Raw genomic sequence first — 21,234 nt, 5'->3', positions numbered from 1 at the left:
ACAAAACAAGATATGACGGCATCTGGGATCGATCCGACAGGCATACGTCTTAGTAAGCCGTCGGATCTAAGCTGCAATTTTTCAGCGGCCGCTAGGTGGCGTTCCCGTCGAAATCCGCGTCGAGTATGCAAATTAGCTAGTTACGGCGATCCACGAACGTACGTCGGCCCGGCACATTTTTTTACGTTGTTTTTGTTTGGCTTTTTCCGGCGTATAGTTAAAGGTGCTATATGGTGGCGTACTTAATGTTAACCACATCCATACCAGCCCATTGTAAAATGACGTCCACAAAGGACCTCTAACGATCCGGGTGGACGTCATATGATGTCCTGGGCTTTGTGGGGGGATATCTGAATGATGCCTGCAGCTAGAGGCATCATTCAGATATCCTTCTCTTCTGCCGGCGATTCTGCACAACGTAAGAATGATCATAGCGGAGATTCCGCCGCTAGATCGTTCTTACAGGCGGCGGGAGGGGACATCCGGTGCTTCTCCGGGCTCTCCCGTGCCATCAGGGGCCCGGAGAACGAACCGTCCAGCGCTGGCAGGAAGCATAGAGATGCCTCTTGACCAGATGGTCACCAGTCATCTCTATGACCGTCGGAGGACCCGGGCGCGATGTGATGACGTCACGGCCGGGTCCCCGTAAGTAAACAAAGCCGCAATTGCGGCTGCTAAGCAACAGTAATCATGAGATCGGTGAATTTTTTTTCACCGATTTCATGCTTTCCAGCCTGGAGGAGAGATGTGCGGTCTTATTGACCCCGCATCTCTCCATAAAGAGTACCTGTCACACACATTCCTATTACAAGGGATGTTTACATTCCTTGTAATAGGAATAAAAGTGATAATAAAAAAAATAAAATAAAAAAAAAGTGTAAAAAAATAAATAAATATGTAAAAAAAAAAAATAAAAAAAAATATTTTTTTTAACACCCCTGTCCCCAGTAGCTCTCGCGCAGAAGCGAACGCACACGCAAGTCCCGCCGACATATGTAAACGCCGTTTAAACCACATATGTGAGATATCGCCGCGTGTGTTAGAGTGCCAGCAACAATTCTAGCAACTCTCCTCTGTAAATCTAAACTGGTAACCTGTAAAAAATTTCAAAGTGTTGCCTATGGAGATTTTTAAGTACCGAAGTTTGGCGCCATTCCATGAGTGTGCGCAATTTTAAAGCGTGACATGTTAGGTATCTATTTACTCGGTGTAACATCATCTTCCATATTTTACAAAAAAATTGGGCTAACTTTACTGTTTTGTTATTTTTTTAATTCATGAAACAATTTTTTTCCAAAAAAAAGGGCGTTTGAAAAATTATTTCGCAAATACCGTGCAAGATAAAACGTTTCAATGACCGTCGTTTTATTCCCTAGGGTGTCTGGTAAAAAAACATATATAATGTTTGGGGGTTCTGCGTAATTTTCTAGCAAAAAAATTATGATTTGTACATGTAGGAGAGAAGTGCCAGAATAGGCCTGGTATGGATGTGTGTATAACAGCCCTGTATGGAAGTGGTTAAGTATGGCCGTCGTTCCCGCGTACAATTAATTTTTTTTTACGTTGTTTGCGTAAGTCGTTCGCGAATAGGAATTTGCGTAGAATGACGTCACCGTCGTAAGCATTGGCTTGTTCCGTTTAAATTTCGAGCATACGCACTGGAATACCCCCAGGGACGGCGCATGCGCAGTTAAAAAAAACGTTGTTTACGTCGGGTCAAAACGTATTTACATAAAACACGCCCCCATTACATCCATTTGAATTCCGCGCCCTTACGCCGCAAGAGATACACTACGCCGCCGTAACTTACGACACAAATGGCTCTCCATTTTTTGCGCGCTGTGATTGGCCAAGCATGCGGGTCATAGTGCATTCTTGGCCAATCATCAGCCAGCAATGCACTGCGATGCTGCAGTGAATTATGGGCCGTGACGCGCCACTCGACGCGATGGGCCGCGACGCACCCGGTCGAACATACAATGTTCGAGCCGAACATGGGTTCGACTCGAACACCAAGCTCATCCCTAATTATGGGTACATGTATCCTTGTCACCCTAATAAGCTACTGCAGTGCAGTGCTGGGAAGTGATCATCTAGAGCCCAGGGCGAATGTGCCAAATTGCGCCCTCCCCTCCCCATAATGTATAAAAATCATGTGTCAGTAAAAATTCCCTCCCCTTCTCCCAAAAACATCGAGCACTAATCTGCATGCTTACCCCATAGGCATAAATTCCCCCTCCTCCCAATACAAATCTGCCCCTGCTGAAATTCCCTTCCCAGCACAAATATTTGCTGCCCTTTACCCCCCCAGCTCAAATCCTCTCATTCCCCATATGCCCTCAGCACAAATCCACCCCCCCACTAAAAAAAATTCCCCCCTCCTAGTACAAATCCCCTACCCCTCAAATTTCCCTTTTGAGCACAAATCCTCTCCCCCTACTCCTCACAAATTCTCCCTATCCCACATTTTAGCACAAATCATCTCAATCAACCCTCCTAGCACAAATCCCCCCCCCCAAAAAAAAACCCTTCTACCATATTTCCCCTCCCAATACCATATTACCTTTTTTTAGCACAAATCCACCAAATTCCCCCCTCATAGCACAAATCTTCTTTCCCGCTCCCAACACAAATACCCTCAAATCACTACTCCTAGCATACCTCCTCAAATTTCCCCTCCTAGAACTATCCAATGTTGCCCCCAAATTCCCTCTCCCAACACAAATCCCCTCCCCCAAACCTCCTTGTGGTGCACCCCCCCCACTTCACATGATACCACAGTGCTAAGGGAAGCCTTCCCTCCTGCCCACCCCTTGTCCCGGCTCTGCTGCAGCGTGAACATGTTATCAGGCACAATGACTGAGCAAAGGTGCCTTTGTCCTTGCTTCAGTTCTAAAAAGCCATCCAGACGACGTCATTGTATGACGAAACGTATGTCAAGAAAGGAGATGTATTGACGTGTGGCGTTACAGTCCTGTGTGGACGGGCGTTCCTGAGAGCTGGCCGGCTTTACCTTCTTATCCCATGCTTTTATGAAGAAACCATGTTGTAAATGCAATTTTTCGATTAAATTTATGTTTATTTTACGGTACATCTTTCTGGCTTCATACCTGGAGGATCCCATATACCGGTGTTTGTTGCAGTTCCATCACAAGGCCCGGGCTGGGGTTTACAGCCGCAAGCTGGTTATGCTTGCCATCTGGTAAGCTTGCATCCCTTACGGTGATCTTTATTGGTGGTGGTTTATCAGCATACGATTCACTTTGGAATTATTCATTGCACCCTTAATAGGACTTCCTTATCAATGAACATTTTTATTGTCTTCCATTTTTTATTCACTTCATTGGATTTTGTCATTTTTTCACATGTTATTTAATTTTTATAGCGCAACTACATTTTTTCTTCTTGTACTTTGGTGTGTATATCACTTTTTAGTTGCAGCTTGTATAGGGTTTTAGCACGGTATTTTTCTCTGTTTGCATCCTGTGATTGTATTCTGAAATTTTATCCTAATAATTCAGCTAATTTATCTAGTCAAGTGAATGTGTCTGTTTTCAATCAGGGCCCAGCTAATCCTCTGTCAGTATTCTGACTATACCTGACGTCCAATAGCGCTAAACGTGGCCTGTTTGCAAACTATGCTTGATGATTCAGTACTTTGGTTTCATGATGATGAGCATGGGTGAATACAGATGTGCATTTCTTTTTTTTTTTCATTCAAATTTAAGTTTATTTTCAATAAAAGTACATACATTTGTACTATAACAGCAGTAATACACAGAAAATAATAAATCAAATGTATTGCTTTACATATTAGATGGTCCTGTCGTAAAAACTGTCTATCATATACAGCCATATCATATGCTCATCACCATACGGTGAGAGTATAACTGTTTGTAATAGCTAAGATGAAAAGCTAGGTTTAACCAATAATTTATAATTAATAATTAAATAAATAAAAGGATATTTCCATATACTATATAATTCCTTAGGGTTATTGTTGTCACACAATAAAAAACCCCATGTGTGTACTGGATCTAATTTCATGGAACGAATAAAGGATGGGATTTCTGGAGAACAATGACCTCTCTGACACCCCCACTGGGAACTGTCTGTGTCCAAGAGGTTAAGCAAACCTTTCATTCCCCCCTCCCTCCCTCCAATAATTATCACTAATACCCACCGGTATCTGTAAATATATATTCTCAAAATCCTTAACATACCTAATATCCCCAAAAGTTTGGTGGAATCTTTTAACAACCTAAACATAGGCTAATACAAATGTTTATATATATCATTTTTTTTTCTTTTTCTAAACATAACACTTTGAGAATGAGAAATAACAAGGATTTTATCCTCGTATAAAAGACAAAAATATCAAATCAAAGAACAATCAATGAAAAGAAGAGAAAAAAAAAAAGAGAAAAAAAAAAAAAAGACAGAAGACAGAAAGAGGAGTAAAAAAGAAAGTACGAAGAAGATCAGGGGAAAGTAAAAGGAAAAAGAAATGGCAGCCTGCCTGCCAACGAACAACATCGTCCTAAGGATATAAATATCATCACAGCCTTTACGGGTTAAAAGATATTCCCATAAATTTCATCCACGGTTCCCATATTTCATGGAAAAGAGTAGACATATCCAACATGGAACAGACCCTCTTTTCTTGTTCCATAATCCATGTAACCTTTTGTTTCATATACCGGATGGAGACAGTAGACTTTTTCCACGCAGCTGCGATTGTGATCCTGGCACCTGTCAGAATGTATAGGATGAGTTTTCTAGTAACCTTGGAGGTTTGGGGTAACATCCCGTGAAGTAGAGCAATAGTGGGGGATTGATGCAAATTACAGCCTGTGACACGTCTTATTATGTTGAACACCTTATTCCAGTATCCACGTATTTTGGGACATTCCCACCATATATGTACCATAGACCCTAATCCCTGACAACCTCTGAAGCATAGGGGCGAGGTTGACGGATACATGGAAGCCAGTTTAACGGGAACTAAATACCACCTAGTATAAATTTTTACATTAGCCTCTACAAGGGATATATTCACATATCCTTTAATGGATCTAGTATAATTACTACACCAGTCAGATAAATCCCAATTGTTATTAAGTTCCCTTTCCCAGGCCAGCATATGAGGTAATTTGGTGCAGTTATTAGCAAGCGATTGATATATGATTGAAATATTCCCCTTCCTGATCAAACCCTGATCACAATTACTTTCATAAGGTGTCAATAGTCCAGAGATCGAGTCACTATCCCATAGGCTTTGTGCATAGTCATGTAGTTGAGAAAATCTTAATTTTTCTGAGACAGGAAGACCTAGCTTGTCAATGAAGTGTTGTTCAGGAAGTGGACCCGAACGTGAAAAAAAACGGCCTATACGATACAACCCTTTGTCATGCCACCATTTAAAAGAATCTATTTCAATTTTAGAAACAAAGAGTGGGTCTAGAAAAACACTCGATAAAGGTCTGCCTTTAGAAATTAGAGAGGGATTGTTTTTAAGTGAATCCCATAAAACTAAGGTTTGAGAAAGAGTCGGAGATAAAATAGAAAGCCTATTCTTGGTAGGACTCCACATTAACTCCTCTATTGTTAGATTCGGGGTCGCCTGCTCTTCTATATCTAACCAGTCAGGGCGTTCATGTTTAAGAAAAGTTTCCGATAACTGTGCCAATCTTGCTGATTGATAGTACCATAATAAGTTGGGTACCCCCAGACCACCCTGTTCAGGCAAGTTATAGAGAGTGCGAGATGGAAGGCGTGGACCCTTATTGTTCCAAATAAACTTGATAATCTTTCCTTGAAAAGATTTTAGATGACTTTTAATTATCGGTATGGGTAATGATCTAAAAAGATACAAAAGCCTAGGGAGAAGAGTCATCTTAACCGAGTTAATTCTACCAATCCAACCTATATTCTGAGTCCCCCAATCTTTCAAATCTTTCTCAAGTTTTTTATACATAGGTGGATAATTGGCCAAATACAAATTTTGGATGTTGGGGGTCAAATAGATACCCAGGTATTTGATATAAGAGGTGTCCCATTTGAATCCATAATTTTCCTTCAGTAGAGAAACCGTGGATTCAGAGAGAGAAACATTGAGGGCCCTAGACTTGGCCATATTCACAGTTAAACCTGAAACCATAGAAAATTTGTCTAAAAGAGAATATATTTCCGGTAGGGATGAATCTGGAGCGGTCAAAAACAGTAAAAGGTCATCTGCAAATAAGGCACATTTATGCTCCATTTTGGCACATCTAACTCCCCTGATGTTTGTGTTTTCACGAATAGCTATAGCCAGGGATTCCATAACTATTGCAAACACCAGGGGAGACAGAGGACAACCCTGCCTAGTACCCCTATGAATCTCAATAGGTTCCGAAAAAATACCCTGAAAGCGTATATTAGCCTTAGGATGAGAATAAAGTGCAGATAAGACTCCAAGAAATTTCGTGCCAAACCCCCAACGTTTCATCACTTCGAACATGAATGGCCATGATACTGAGTCAAATGCTTTCTGAAGATCAATAGAAAGAAGCATTCCCCTTTGATTAGTATCACCAGTCCAACCCGAGTTCAAAATAGAGATCAGATCCACAGCCCTCCTAACCTGATCAGGACCTTGCCTTCCAGCGATGAAGCCTACTTGATCTTTACTAACATATTGGCCAATGAAAGAGGACATTCTATTGGCCATTATCTTAGTGAGTATCTTAAGATCGTTATTAATGAGAGATATAGGTCTATAGTTTTCCACCAGGCTATGGTCTTTTTCTGGCTTCGGGATAACCGAAATATAGGCCAAATTAAGTTGCCTGTCTATGGGAACTCCACCGGTCATGTGGTTGAAAAATCTAACCATGTAGGGTGTTAGAATGCTCGAATATGTTTTATAATAAGCACTTGAAAACCCATCAGGACCCGGGGCTTTATCTAATTTTAGGTTTTTAATTACTAACAATACTTCTTCAGCTGATATGGGAGCCTCCATCATTTCTCTATGTATTTCAGTCAATTGAGGAAGATTCAAATTGTCCAGAAAATCATCCATTCCCTCTGAAGAAGAATCATCAGTGGATGCATAAAGCTTAGAAAAAAAATCATGAAAGGCCTCCATTATCTTCCTAGGATTCAGGGTAAGAGAACCATCAGTCATCCTTATTTTAGGGAGAGACCGTGATTGAAATCTAGGTGAGAGTTTATGAGCTAGCATCGGGCCTATTTTATCTTTAAATTTATAGAAATTAGCTCCAGTACATTTCATGTCTTCCCCTGCTTTAGTGGTAAGTACCAAGTTTAGGGCAGATCTAGCTGCATCAAGTGCCTGAGTAGGAAAGTTAAGAGGATCAGATTTATGTTTTTTACGGAGCTCTAGATAGTTGTTTTCCAGCTTCCTTATGTCTATGTTTCTTTGTTTCTTGAGGCCAGCGGCCACTTGTATAATTTTGCCTCTGATAGAAGCCTTGTGGGCAGCCCACAGAGTTTCAGGGGACACATCTCCTGTATCATTATGCTTAAAGTATTCTAGTAGAGATCGCTCAATATCCTTCATTAGGACAGGGTCCTTCAAAATAGACTTATTTAGTGTCCAATGAGACACTTTAGGAGAAGTGTCTTCTCTCTTCAGTGACAATAGAACCATCGAGTGATCTGACCAAGAAACATCAACTATATGAGACTTAATGGCAGCTGGGACGTGATGGTTAGAGATTAATATATGATCTATACGAGAATAAGAGTGGTGAGGGTTAGAGTAGTGAGTATAGTCCTTAATTTTGGGGTTCAACTCCCTCCAGATGTCAGTTAATCTAGACTGATGTAGAATGCGTGCTACTTGCAGACTAAGTTTAGTCGGTCTGACGATTCCATTGACAGAAGGATTGGACTTATCCAATCCCGTGTCAAAAGCTAGATTAGAGTCTCCACCCATAAGAATGATCCCCTCCATAAATGGTCGGAGGGTATCAAGCATCTGTGAGAAAAACTTTTTCTGACCTCTGTTAGGAGCATAGTAAGAAATAAATGTGTACAGTCTGCCATCAAGGGTACCCTGTAACAATAGAAACCTACCCTCCGGATCTCCAAATTCTTTAGTCAGGTTAAAATTACAATACCTAGAAAACAAAATGGCCACACCCTTAGTTTTGTTTTCTGCTTTAGCTAGGTAAAACAATGGAAAGTGGGCATGCATAAAGGAAGGGTTGTATCGTTTAGGGAAGTGGGTTTCTTGGAGGAAAACCACATCTACACGGAGAGACTTGTATACTTGAAAAGCTTTGCGCCTCTTAACAGGAGAATTTAACCCCTGAGTGTTGTGAGTAACAACACTAAGGGGTTTAGATACATCAGTCGATCCAGCCATAAGTCTTGTCAACATCTATGAACAGGCAGGACCGAACAGATATCATCAGTAGTTTCGTAAATACGAACAATGGCAGGCAGGCTGAAGAAATGAAGAGAGTATGAAGAAGAGAGAAAAAGAAACGAAAAGAAGAGATAAAAAGAGAAAAATAAAAAAACATATAGCACAACAAACTATTAGATCGTGCAAGGTCAATTCGTGACCCAGAATGGGGGAAGAGAATGATTCTCCTTCCCTCATTCAAACAAGAAATTTTAGTATAGTCCCAAAAAAGGACTACATTCTTACCCATTGGGTCGACAAAGTGTCGACACAAGAGGCAAGTTGAGGTTCAATACCTCACCGTCGTCAGTTGCCGACAAATTAAACATTACACCTTAAAACAAATTTTAGAAAAAAGGCATTTGAATCATAGGATGACCAAAAAAAGAGGACAAAAATCTAAATAAAAACGGCATTAAACTAGATATGTAATCCCGGAGTCTTCTTTTTTTTAAAAAAAGAATCCGGGATAAAATTCATCTGAATTAAAGAATAAGAAATACGTCCTGAGTAAGTCTATTCAATATTCAGGGTGCTTGGTCACCTCCAATTTTCCTGTATTTGACCTTGTTCCATGGATTTTGAGTCGGACTAGTAGGTGTGTTCCTCTTGGCAGATGGAAGTTGAGGTGGATTAGTGTCCATGGCAGGTTCAAGAGATATAATTTTCAGATCAAACAGAAGTCGTTCACCTTCTTGGAAACTATGTATTACATGGTTTCTACCATTATAATTGAACTTTAAGGCGAAGGGGAAAGCCCATTTATACTTGATGTCTTTGTTGATGAGGGCAGACAATAATGGTTTCATTGCTCTTCTTCTTTGAATGGTATATGGTGAAATGTCAGAAAATATTTGTATTTTAGCACCTTGGTATTGAAGATTCTCCTGTTGTCTGGACCGTTTCATAATGTCCTCTTTAGTGGAGAAATAATGAGGCTTGACCACCACATCCCTGGGCAAACCATCTCTTCTCAGTGGACCTAATGATCTATGAGCCCTATCAATTTCCAATTTTATATCAGGCATAGATGGAAGGAGGATTCTCATAATGTCTCGTATTGCTGAATGAACGTCCATAATGGACTCAGGAAGACCCCTAACCCTGAAGTTTTCTCTTCTTGACCTGTTTTCCAAATCGTCAATCTTAGCCTGAGCGGCCTCCAGTTGTTCTTGTAGGAAATGGATATGTTCATCATGTTGTTCAGTTTTAGAAACGTTAGTGTCCAATTTATGCTCCACTGAATCAATCCTGTTGCCAAGACATTGGAAGTCTGCCCTAATATCTTTAGTAATTTTCTCGGCCGTATGAGCTAAACCCCTTTCCAGCATTTCAGATATCCTGTTATAGAGATCAGCTACATTGAAAGAAACTTCTGGGGCAGTTTCAACGTCAGCTGTTACTTGTATAGGGTCATGTGAGGGAGAAACCATAGGAATCCCGTGATCAGCCATTGTAGGTATTATTTCCTCCCTTACTACAGATGAAAATAAAGCTGGAGTTGTAGTAGAACTTAAGGGTGGAGGTGATGAGGAGGGCATCAAATGAGATGAGAATTGTTCAGTAAACTTAGGATCCACTACAGACATCTGAGGGCATGTATAAGGAGGGGTACCCATATCAGAAAGACACTCTCTGATAATTGAGTTCTTATTTTTTTTGCCCTGTTTCCCCTTCATATATAAGAAGTGCTATAATGAATTTGTATCAGCAGGAGTTAAGTCGTACTATATTTTAGAATCAACAGTTCACTCCTATATAAGCTCCTATAGGTGTAACAGTCCTATAACCATCATCATTCAGCGGGTGTTAATCATGTGATCAGTCCAAACCTAGCTTTGAGTCTTTACAGTAAGTATTGTAAAAAGACCAGCACCATAAAAATGCCTCAAATTACGTATCATGCAGGTGTCATATTAGTGGATAGGTCTGCAGCTTTTGTCGACTAACATCTGACGGTGAGTAGGAACACCTCAGTAAGTTTCCATTGCAGGGATAATCATATGATAATCCGATAATGTATAACACAGGCCCTGGGCACCGTATCGAGTTGGTAACCAATCTCTGACTACTGTGATTAGTCTATTATTGCAGTCAGGCATCCAGTGTACAAAAAATTACCTCAGTTTAGAGAAGGAATAAATATAATAAAAATTCTAAAAAGTGTGATATAATGGATTATTTAGGTTGCAAGATGTTACGGTGACCTGGGGATAAAATCCATCTACACTCTATCAGATCCTCGCAGTAGTTTTGCAGGATAATGGTCACAAGTCACCACACACTGAGTTTTAGTCACTGAGGTGGATTATGAGAGAAAAGTGGTTAATTTCAGCAGTTTTCGCCTCAGAAAAGTAGTTACACTATTATTATATTATTATGAAGCACGAAGGCCGTGAGATGGCGGCGTTACCTCCTTGTATAGACTTCAAGGTGTGTCTGAGGGCTTCTGGTGGTAAGATCAGGCTCTTTTCCCGGTCGCCGATCGGAAATATTTTGCGTTCCTCTTGAGGCAGCGTTTCATCGGTGCAAGTGAACGGGTGACTTCATTCCTAGTTTCAGGCTTCAGTGTATGAATTAATTAGAAAAAAGGCCAATCCAAATCTATGCAGTCTATATCACATTAAATCAATTCCTGTGACAATATACTCTCAGGCCACAAGATGGCGACGTTTCCCCTCACAGTTTTATTATGAAGTGCGTCAGAGGGCCTCTGGTTTATTAACTGTGCTTCTCTACCAGATTCCTGTCAGATATTTGTCCTGGGCACCCCCCGTCGATCTATGCGATACAGACGGGAGTGAACTGGCAGATTGATGTGTCAACTGTCCCCGCTGTACTCGACCGCTTCGTTGTCTGCGGCACTTGAGTCCGTGGATCACGGAGGGAGCATAGGCCTCAGGAGTGAGGGATCCGGTGCGGGGGTCTAATTAATGCCTGATTCCTAACAGGTAACGTATCCCCCTCACCCCGATTGCCACCCGTGGGGGAGAAGACACTATTAGTGTGTCGGTATCCGCTGAGTCTACCTCACTGTAGCGCGCCTGTGGGGAAGGCCTCGTAGGCCCCAAGATGGCGACGAGACTTCTCCAACAGAGCTCCGTCACGGAGCACAGCACACCTCCGGGGGACCTCTTGAAGGTACAATGATGGTACCGGAGCATGCAGGGTGATATCCTAAGCAAGGATGGAGGGTTTAGGAGCATTAATCTCCGATCCTAGGTACCGGATGGCTCTTGATTAAAGTCGGCTAGACGGAGCCTTCTCAGAAAGCCTCCATTGTCCTCCGCGTCAGGCCACGCCCCTCAGATGTGCATTTCTTAGCCATGGCTTTAGCCAACACCTACTGCTGTCAGTACTAGGAATTAGAAAGGGGAAGCTAAAATGGACTTTGGTGGCATCGTATGTGCAACTGATAATCAGTCAAAATTATATTATAAAATCATTTTTATTACAAACTAGAAAAGGTTCATAACATTTACAATAAAATATTGATTGTGACAACCATGAATCAACTCATCATTGACATTCTATTACCAATGATGTATCCAATCACCAATAATTGTCTACATGTTTTGCGGTTTACTTGACTTCCTCAGGAGCCATACATAGGCACATATTTTGTTGTGTACATAGAATGTGTACATGGAATTTGTCACATAACTAAAAATAGAGAAATAGACATTAGTATATTCATACATTGTGGAAATATATTGTTACAATTTTACATATAAAAGAAAAGAGTACATACATCTGACGATATAAACCCACCACCAGGTAAATGGCCAGGGAACTGGACCAGGGAGGCAACCCACCCCGGAGGATACAGGAAATCACAGGATGACCCAAGTAAATTTGTACAACCTAGATAAAATATTTTAAATATACATATGTCAGTATGTTCAAATTTTCCCTCTGGCCCACACAAAGTGGCCAGGTGGTAAAACATATTAGAATATAAATATTGGTACTCATATATGTATGTATATAAACATATACCTTTTATAAAGAGACATCTGTTTTATCCCCTCAATGTCACCTTGGTATATTATGTTTGAATAGCCCCTCTGGGTACAGGGAGGTATGAAAATAATGATTACCAATAATTATAGTTATTCATTATATATTGTGTTTATGATTCCTTGACTTGATCCCAATGGGGTCATAAACATTATTGTAGGGATAAATAGTTTATTTAAATTTTAATTTTTTATTTTAATTTTTATTTTTCCTGGATTCTTTGCATATATTGCAACCAGATGTAGATCTGATGAACTCCTTTAGGGAATATACTGGTGCACCTGTGTGTATTAAGAAAAAATATACCTCATGTAACATAAAAGTAAAAAGAAAAATCAAAGGAAAAGGAAAGAAAAAAGGGAAAGAAAAAAGTTTTTCCATATATATATATATATATATATATACAGTGCCTTGCGAAAGTATTCGCCCCCCTTGAACTTTGCGACCTTTTGCCACATTTCAGGCTTCAAACATAAAAAAAAAAAATACAGTTTTATATCTTTAAGAATCAACAACAATCATGAAGTGGAAAGAAATTTATTGGATATTTCAAACTTTTTTAACAAATAAAAAACTGAACAATTGGGCGTGCAAAATTATTCAGCCCCTTTACTTTCAGTGCAGCAAACTCTCTCCAAAAGTTCAGTGAGGATCTCTGAATGATCCAATGTTGACCTAAATGACTAATGATGATAAATAGAATCCACCTGTGTGTAATCAAGTCTCCGTATAAATGCACCTGTACTGTGATAGTCTCAGAGGTCCGTTTAAAGCGCAGAGAGCATCATGAAGAACAACAAACACAGCAGGCAGGTCCGAGATACTGTTGTGGAGAAGTTTAAAGCCGGATTTGGATACAAAAAGATTTCCCAAGCTTTAAACATCCCAAGGAGCACTGTGCAAGCGATAATATTAAAATGGAAGGAGTATCAGACCACTGCAAATCTACGAGGACCTGGTCGTCCCTCTAAACTTTCAGATCATACAAGGAGAATACTGATCAGAGATGCAGCCAAGAGACCCATGATCACTCTGGATGAACTGCAGAGATCTACAGCTGAGGTGGGAGACTCTGTCCATAGGACAACAATCAGTCGTATACTGCACAAATCTGGCCTTTATGGAAGAGTGGCAAGAAGAAAGGAATTTCTTAAAGATATCCATAAAAAGTGTTGTTTAAAGTTTGCCACAAGCCACCTGGGAGACACACCAAACATGTGGAAGAAGGTGCTCTGGCCAGATGAAACCAAAATCGAACTTTTTGGCAACAATGCAAGACGTTATGTTTGGTGTAAAAGCAACACAGCTCATCACCCTGAACACACCATCCCCACTGTCAAACATGGTGGTGGCAGCATCATGGTTTGGGCTTGCTTTTCTTCAGCAGGGACAGGGAAGATGGTTAAAATTGATGGGAAGATGGATGGAGCCAAATACAGGACCATTCTGTAAGAAAACCTGATGGAGTCTGCAAAAGACCTGAGACTGAAACGGAGATTTGTCTTCCAACAAGACAATGATCCAAAACATAAAGCAAAATCTACAATGGAATGGTTCACAAATAAACATATCCAGGTGTTAGAATGGCCAAGTCAAAGTCCAGACCTGAATCCAATCGAGAATCTGTGGAAAGAACTGAAAACTGCTGTTCACAAAACGCTCTCCATCCAACCTCACTGAGCTCGAGCTGTTTTGCAAAGAGGAATGGGCAAAAATTTCAGTCTCTCGATGTGCAAAACTGATAGAGACATACCCCAAGCGACTTACAGCTGTAATCGCAGCAAAAGGTGGCGCTACAAAGTATTAACTTAAGGGGGCTGAATAATTTTGTACGCCCAATTTTTCAGTTTTTTATTTGTTAAAAAAGTTTGAAATATCCAATAAATTTCGTTCCACTTTATGATTGTGTCCCACTTGTTGTTGATTCTTCAAAAAAATTACAGTTTTATATCTTTATGTTTGAAGCCTGAAATGTGGCAAAAGGTCGCAAAGTTCAAAGGGGCCGAATACTTTCGCAAGGCACTATATATATATATATATATATATATATATATATATATATATATATATATATACACAGTATATATATATATATATATATATATATATATATATATATATATATATATATATATATATATAAAATAAGACATATATGTGGGGTGTATATAGAAAAAATTTATTAAAGTGAAGATAGAATGTCCTATGATACTTGTGTGTCCTAAACATATACCGTATAAGACGCACCTGACCATAAGACGCACCTAGGTTTTAGAGGTGAAAAACAAGAAAAAAAATCTGAACCAAATGGTGTACTAAAATATTTTATATTATACTACTACTATAGGTGGGTGGTGGACACACAGCAATACCACCCCACCTATCAAATCAGCTCAGCTACACTATATCTGGTGGTGGTGGTGGACACAGCAACCTCCCCCCCTTCCCAGATCAGCTCAGGGTGGCAGGGCAGACACAAACACACCTTAAGCCTCTATAACATTAGCTCAGGTGATGAGCAATGGATACCATGCCAGCTCACACCTCCCACCCCCTTATCAACAGCTCACCTCAGGCAGTGGAGGACACTGCCATTATAATCCCCTCTGGCTGGCTAGCTGGCTGCCTGGCTGGCTGCCTGGCTGGCTGGCTCTCAGATGTACCCAGGAAGCAGCTAGGAATTAGTTGTGGTGACATATTCACAGCAGCAGCTGCGGGGGAAGGAGCAGGAAGTCAGACAGGATTAGACGACGGCCCTGAAAGGGAGGGGGGTTCGGCTGGAAAAAAACCCCAGAAAAGGCTCTCACTGCCTTCAGGATGGTGTCACCTCTGGCAGGTGACACCCGATCTGGGTGCGGAGCGCACCCCCATAGCACTGCTACTGACATCCCCCATGTTTTGACACCCGGGTGCAAAACGTCTCCCCCCACTCCCTCTTGGTATGCCCCTGCTAGGAATGCATCACATGTCCTGTCCTCTCTCCTATGAGAGAGGGATTCTGACACGGCGTCGACGGAGGGGGGGGGTGTAAGTGACTGGTCAGCATTCACAATATAAGACGCAGGGACATTTCACTCCGTTTTTTGGAGTAGTAAAACTGCGTCTTATACAGCGGAAAATACGGTATTAATGAAATAAAGTGTTTACCTTTGCGGTTATTATGGTGTTTGTATGAAGAGTATAGTTCTATACCCTCTACCTGTAACAACACTGGTGAACAGAGTGAACCACAACTGCGGTTAGCAAGGACTTCAATGCAATTCTCTATGCGACAATTCAGTATTAGGCCCCAGGCGTCACTCCTCGCAACATGAGTTTGGGGGATCTATACATCATCTCTGTGTCACTTAAAGAAAGGCGTTGAGCTATTAAGCATGGACACATTACAGCATGCGACCAGAGCTTAGCGTTTAAAATTAGTTCAAGGACAATATCCCAATACACCACTACTTGCCGGTGATTGTCAGTAAGGGACCCCAGGCACCTCTCCTCTCAACAGGAGTCTGGGGGTTCTCTACATCATTTCACCTTGGCATGTAGAGATGTATTAGACCACTAAGGGAGATGCTATGAAATAGCATCAACCCCTAGCATAGAAAAGTTAGAGCGAACATGTTCAAACAATTACGACAAGGCCTATGAGGATTTGTACTTATGTCGGGCTCGTAGTAATAGAAGTTGTAGTGACAACTGTTACTTGCATATGACAGGTACTTTAGTTGAGTAATAGTGCGTGCGTATAAGAGGCAATATAGCTCAGGTAATTATAGTAGCATACTTGAGGTATTTATTTGTAGATATAATATGAGAGGCAGTATAGCTCAGGTAATTATAGTAACATACTTGAGGTGAATATTGTAGATATAAACTATTGCACATGAGAGGCAATAAAGCTCAGGTAAATATAGTTGTAGACATGAGCTGTAATTATAGATGTAGCAATGCACACTTATGAGAGGCAATATAGCTCAGGTAATTTGAGTAGCATACATGAGGTAATTATTGCTATAATGATTTAGAGGTAGCTGTCCCTTTTAGGTACTCCTTTGCAATAAGCTTTAGCACAATAGTATCTCCCAGAAGATATAATAATATCCAGATGGTATTTGTAATACTGCAATTGTAATAGATGAAACATTAGCATTAGATCTTCCTATAGAACTACAAGTGAAGGAATGACTACTCACCCGTTTGTAGATATCTATACAGGAGATGGAAGGTCCATGGTGCAAGATGTTCATGGCATGAAGGTAGTTCCCAACAATGCAGTTGTTGTAGGAAGTCTTAGCAGCTGTCACGTACCTGGTAGCGGAGCCTGACGTGCAGGGAACAGCTACTCTTGCTCCTCTGACTCCGGAGGCCCTGGTAGAGTGAACAGGGAACCCGAGAGTGCAGAGTCGCACAAGCGCCTGGCGGGAACGCTGGTGCTGGGCTGAGCAGGGATCCTGTGCACTCTGGAGAAAATTCAGCGGTGCTGAGGATGACTGGACAGCAGGTGACTGGAGCTAGGTGCAGGAAGCCAGGATCAGCAACTGAGGGAGGTGTATCGTAGTACAGACAGTAGCAGGTTCAGGCAGGCCGGGTCATACACTGGTGGGCAGATCAGGTGCAGGATCAGAGCAGAAGCGGAGTTGTGATCCAAGCCAGGTTGGCAACTGGCAGGCAGCAGACAGACCAGAGGGACAGACAAGCCGAGGTCAGGGCAGGTAGAGATCAGGGGTAGTTGGGAGCAAGCTGGTTCTCACGAACAAGCAGGTAATGGGTAACGGGTATCAGGTTTGTCTCAAAACACGCTGTAGACCGAACAGCAAGAGACCCCAGAGTCAGCTCCCTTAAATAGGCAAATCTGGCACCAAGATGGCGTCAGCACGTGCCCGCACGCCGCTGCCACTCGTGTGCGTGCCCGTGCGCATCAAAGTGCCGCGATTGCACGTGCCCGTGTGCGCCGGTGCGCCATTACTGCGATTGCGCACGCTCGTGCACGTCGATGTGCCGATATCATAATCTAGTGGGCAGAGTCGCCCATGACAGCAGCATGGCTGAGCTGACAGGCAGGCAGGCCTGAGTCTACAGCTGACAATAATAGAACGCCAGCTGTATCTCCATTGAATGCCTTTATAGGCAGGAGATCAGCTGCAGTGTATTGCAGTGAATGCAAACAGGGCACCGTGTGCGGCGCACTTCCGCGTTCCATGCTGGAACGCAGAGCGGCGCCGGGTGATGACGTCATCGCACAAGCGCCGTATGCACTCCAGCATGAAATGACTCCCCCAGGAAATGACTCCCCCAGGAATGAACAAAGTCAATTCATATAAACCTTTCCTATGATACTATAATAATGATAACGGAATGGAGAATTTAATAATATTCCCTTCAAAATCATGCAATTTTTGCTACAGAAATATTCTGATATATGGATATGGCTAATGAATTGGCTTTCTGCATAAGTAAATAAACTTTCCGTATTTATTTATGGTTGATCTATCTATTTAATTCTACATAATCTCTCTCCTTGTGTCCTTTGTTTATTTGTGTATTTCTTTCCCCTCCATCTCTTATTGTATATATGTCTGTGTATGTCTTCCTGCTTAATTTTTTCCCATTCACCTTCTGTGAACATGGAGAACATATATCGGGTTCTATTCGGCAGTATGAGCGGAATCGCATGTATCTATTTAATTTTTTTGTCATTTATTGTTTTGAAACAATGATTGTATGTTTAGTATAAAAATCTGTAAAATGATTGTATGTTTTTACAGAGTACAGCCATTTGCTGAATTCTTCTCCCAGGATGACATGGTACAGTAGCATAGTGAAAATGCAATGTGGCCGTTTCACCACTGGGGGACCCATCACTTCCACAGATGTCTTACATTGGAAAAGGGATTTTCCCTTTTCCAAAATGGTGCCCCTGGCATCGGCGCGGATCTGTGTCACAGGCTGGGAATATGGGCCAATTGTAACTCACCCGGCGGATGCATGTTTCTGGTGGTGGTTGCCCTGACGGCTTCATGCCGCCATGGGCGACCACTGTCTTTATGGTGGAGCATTCTCTATGCATCTACCGATTTGGGACTAGGGCGCATGCTTGCATGCGTGCACGCATATGTCAGGCGCCGAGCGGCATGGGTATTTCCGGATGGAAGCTCCAGGAGACACAGTATAAAAGCTCACACATCAGTACATACATCAGCTGTGTGTTGCATTGAGGAGACGCCTGCATATCCCTATCTGTCACCAATGATAAGCCTAAACCTACTCACCTTGATTTTTGAACGGATGAGGCTGTTTAACCACAACTAATTTATATATGATGATCACCCACAGAACCTTAACCTTATGTGAGGCAGTTGTCTGATTGAACGAATGGGAAACCTGGCTGGAGGGTATAGAACTATACCCTTCATACAAACACCATAATAACCGCAAACACTTTATTTCATTAATATATGTTTAGGACACACAAGTATGATAGGACATTCTATCTTCACTTTAATATTTTTTTTTATATATACACACCCCACATATATATCTCATTTTATATTTTTCTATATCAAAAGACTTTTATATATATATATATTGTAAGGGGTTAGCTCGGTAGCGGGGTGTGTGACCCCTTGGATGGGTTCACCACACACTGAATTTATACAGACAGGCAGTCGAAGACGGTTGAAAACAAAGATTTTGGTTTATTCTTCCATCTTGCTGGAAACAAGTGCAAGCATCCAAACAGCATAAACAAAATCAAACATAAAATAAACCCTGGCCACTTGGGGCGTCTATCTTCACCACACAGGAACCTATCTATGGAGTCTGGCACAGCCTAGTGCTGGGCAGACACTGCTGGTCATACCGCAGAAAAACAATAGTCTTTTGATTTTTATCACACAGAAAAATCAAACACCTCCTCAGAAGACTTTCAGTACACTGCTCTCCTTACTCACAAAGCCTCAGGATGCAGCAATTCAGTGGTAATCCTCTGGATTACTTTTAGAGGCCTTAATTGCCTCATTCTGAACAGCTGAAGTTTTCCAACGCCCTTAGACCTTTTCTGGCTACTTTTGCAGCCGACGCCTAATAACAATTGGTGTATTGTCTAAACAAGGCAGAAATGTATGTCCCATCTGTGACAACACCCACAGATTTACCTGACTTCCTGTCACATACCCCCCCCTCTTGTTTCAACCCTAGGGTTGGGACACAGGTTGCCAGGCAGGCATGCACTCGGGACAACCCATCTGCATTCCCCATTTTAGCAGCGGGGCGATGCGTTACCACAAAACTAAATTCCTGGAGGGCCAGGAACCACCTATTTATTCTCCTATTGGTCTATTTGTTCTGTGCCATCCACTTCAATGGGGCATGATCCGTCACCAGTTCAAACTGTCTACCCACAAGGTAGTACCAGAGAGAATCCAAAGCCCATTTCACCGCCAAACATTCTTTCTCAATGGTGGCATAATTCTCCTCATGTGCCTTCAACTTTTGGCTGAGGTACATAACAGGGTGTTCCTCCCCCTTGATAATCTGAGACAGTACAGCTCCTAAGCCCACATGTGACGCATCTGTCTGAACCACAAAGTCCCGTGAAAAATCAGGTGAATTTAAAACTGGCTGACTACATAAGGCCTGTTTTGAAGCCTGAAAAGCTGTTTCTGCTTTGGGAGTCCATTTGGTCATTACAGACTCCTCCCCTTTGGTCGAATTGGTCAGGGGAGCAGCCTGTGGGGCAAAATGGGGGATAAAGCAGCGATAATAGCCCGCAATCCCCAAAAATGCACAAACCTGTTTCTTGTTGGTGGGACGGGGCCAATCCTGAATAGCCTCAACTTTGTTTATTTGGGGCTTGATTAGACCTCTTCCAATGGTATACCCCAGATACTTCGCCTCTTCCCTAGACATAAACGGGGTGCCCTGGTCAGTTAGGACTTCCTTAGGAAGACCCACACGGCTGAAAACCTGAAACAACTCTTTGGCAATGGTTTTAGCAGAGGGGTTTCGGAGAGGAATCGCTTCTGGGTAACGGGTGGCATAGTCCATTATTACCAAGATGTGCTGGTGCCCTCTAGTGGACTTCAGTAAAGGGGCCAACCAAGTCCATGGCGATCCTCTCAAAAGGGACCTTGATAATGGGCAGGGGTACCAACTGACTGCGTAAATGTGGCATGGATGCAGTAATCTGACACACTGGACAGGAAGAGCAGTACAATTCTACTTCTTTAGTGATCCCAGGCCAATAAAACCTCTGGGTGATCCTCTCCCGGGTTTTTTCTGCTCCCAAATGTCCCTCGAGAATGTGCCCATGGGCCAGTTCCAAAACCATCTTGCGGTACGGTTTAGGCACTACCAGTTGCTCAATGGTGTCCTCTATCCTCTGTGGCACTCGATATAACAGGTCCCTTTCAATAATGAAGTAAGGGAGGGCAACCCTCTCGTCAGGGTTAACTAACTCCCCATCTATCTTCATTACATTCTCCCGGGCTCTTAGCAATGTGGGGTCCCTCAATTGCTCAGTGACAACATTTTCTCTGTGCACCTCGAGGTCATCAAACCCTATCGGCCGCTGTTCCTCTTCTGAGGTAGCAGGCTCCTCCCTAGGGACTGGTGTTTCCCCTGCTAATACTGAGAATGGAAACTCAGGAGAATCCTCAGGCCTCGTACACACGACCAGACAAGTCCGATGAAAACGGTCTGCGGACCGTTTTCATCGGACATGTCTGCTGGCAGAATTTGGTCTGATGTGTGTACACACCATCAGACCAAATTCCTCGCGGACAGAATACGCGGTGACGTGG

At 42.1% G+C, this 21,234-nt stretch overlaps 1 long non-coding RNA gene across 1 annotated transcript; it reads right to left on the bottom strand.

The window, feature by feature from the left end:
- Positions 1-12,052: 12,052 nt before the first annotated feature.
- On the bottom strand, positions 12,053-12,496 carry LOC120930837. Its single transcript, XR_005747733.1, has 3 exons — positions 12,419-12,496; positions 12,171-12,283; positions 12,053-12,082 (listed from the first exon to the last, which is right to left on the bottom strand). It is a non-coding gene; the product is annotated as an uncharacterized LOC120930837 (long non-coding RNA).
- Positions 12,497-21,234: the final 8,738 nt, after the last annotated feature.

The sequence above is a fragment of the Rana temporaria genome, chromosome 3 (genome assembly GCF_905171775.1).
Source record: "Rana temporaria chromosome 3, aRanTem1.1, whole genome shotgun sequence".
NCBI lineage: Eukaryota > Metazoa > Chordata > Amphibia > Anura > Ranidae > Rana > Rana temporaria.
The sequence above is the reverse complement of the archived record's forward strand: the minus strand, read 5'-3'. Positions and strand labels throughout refer to the sequence as shown.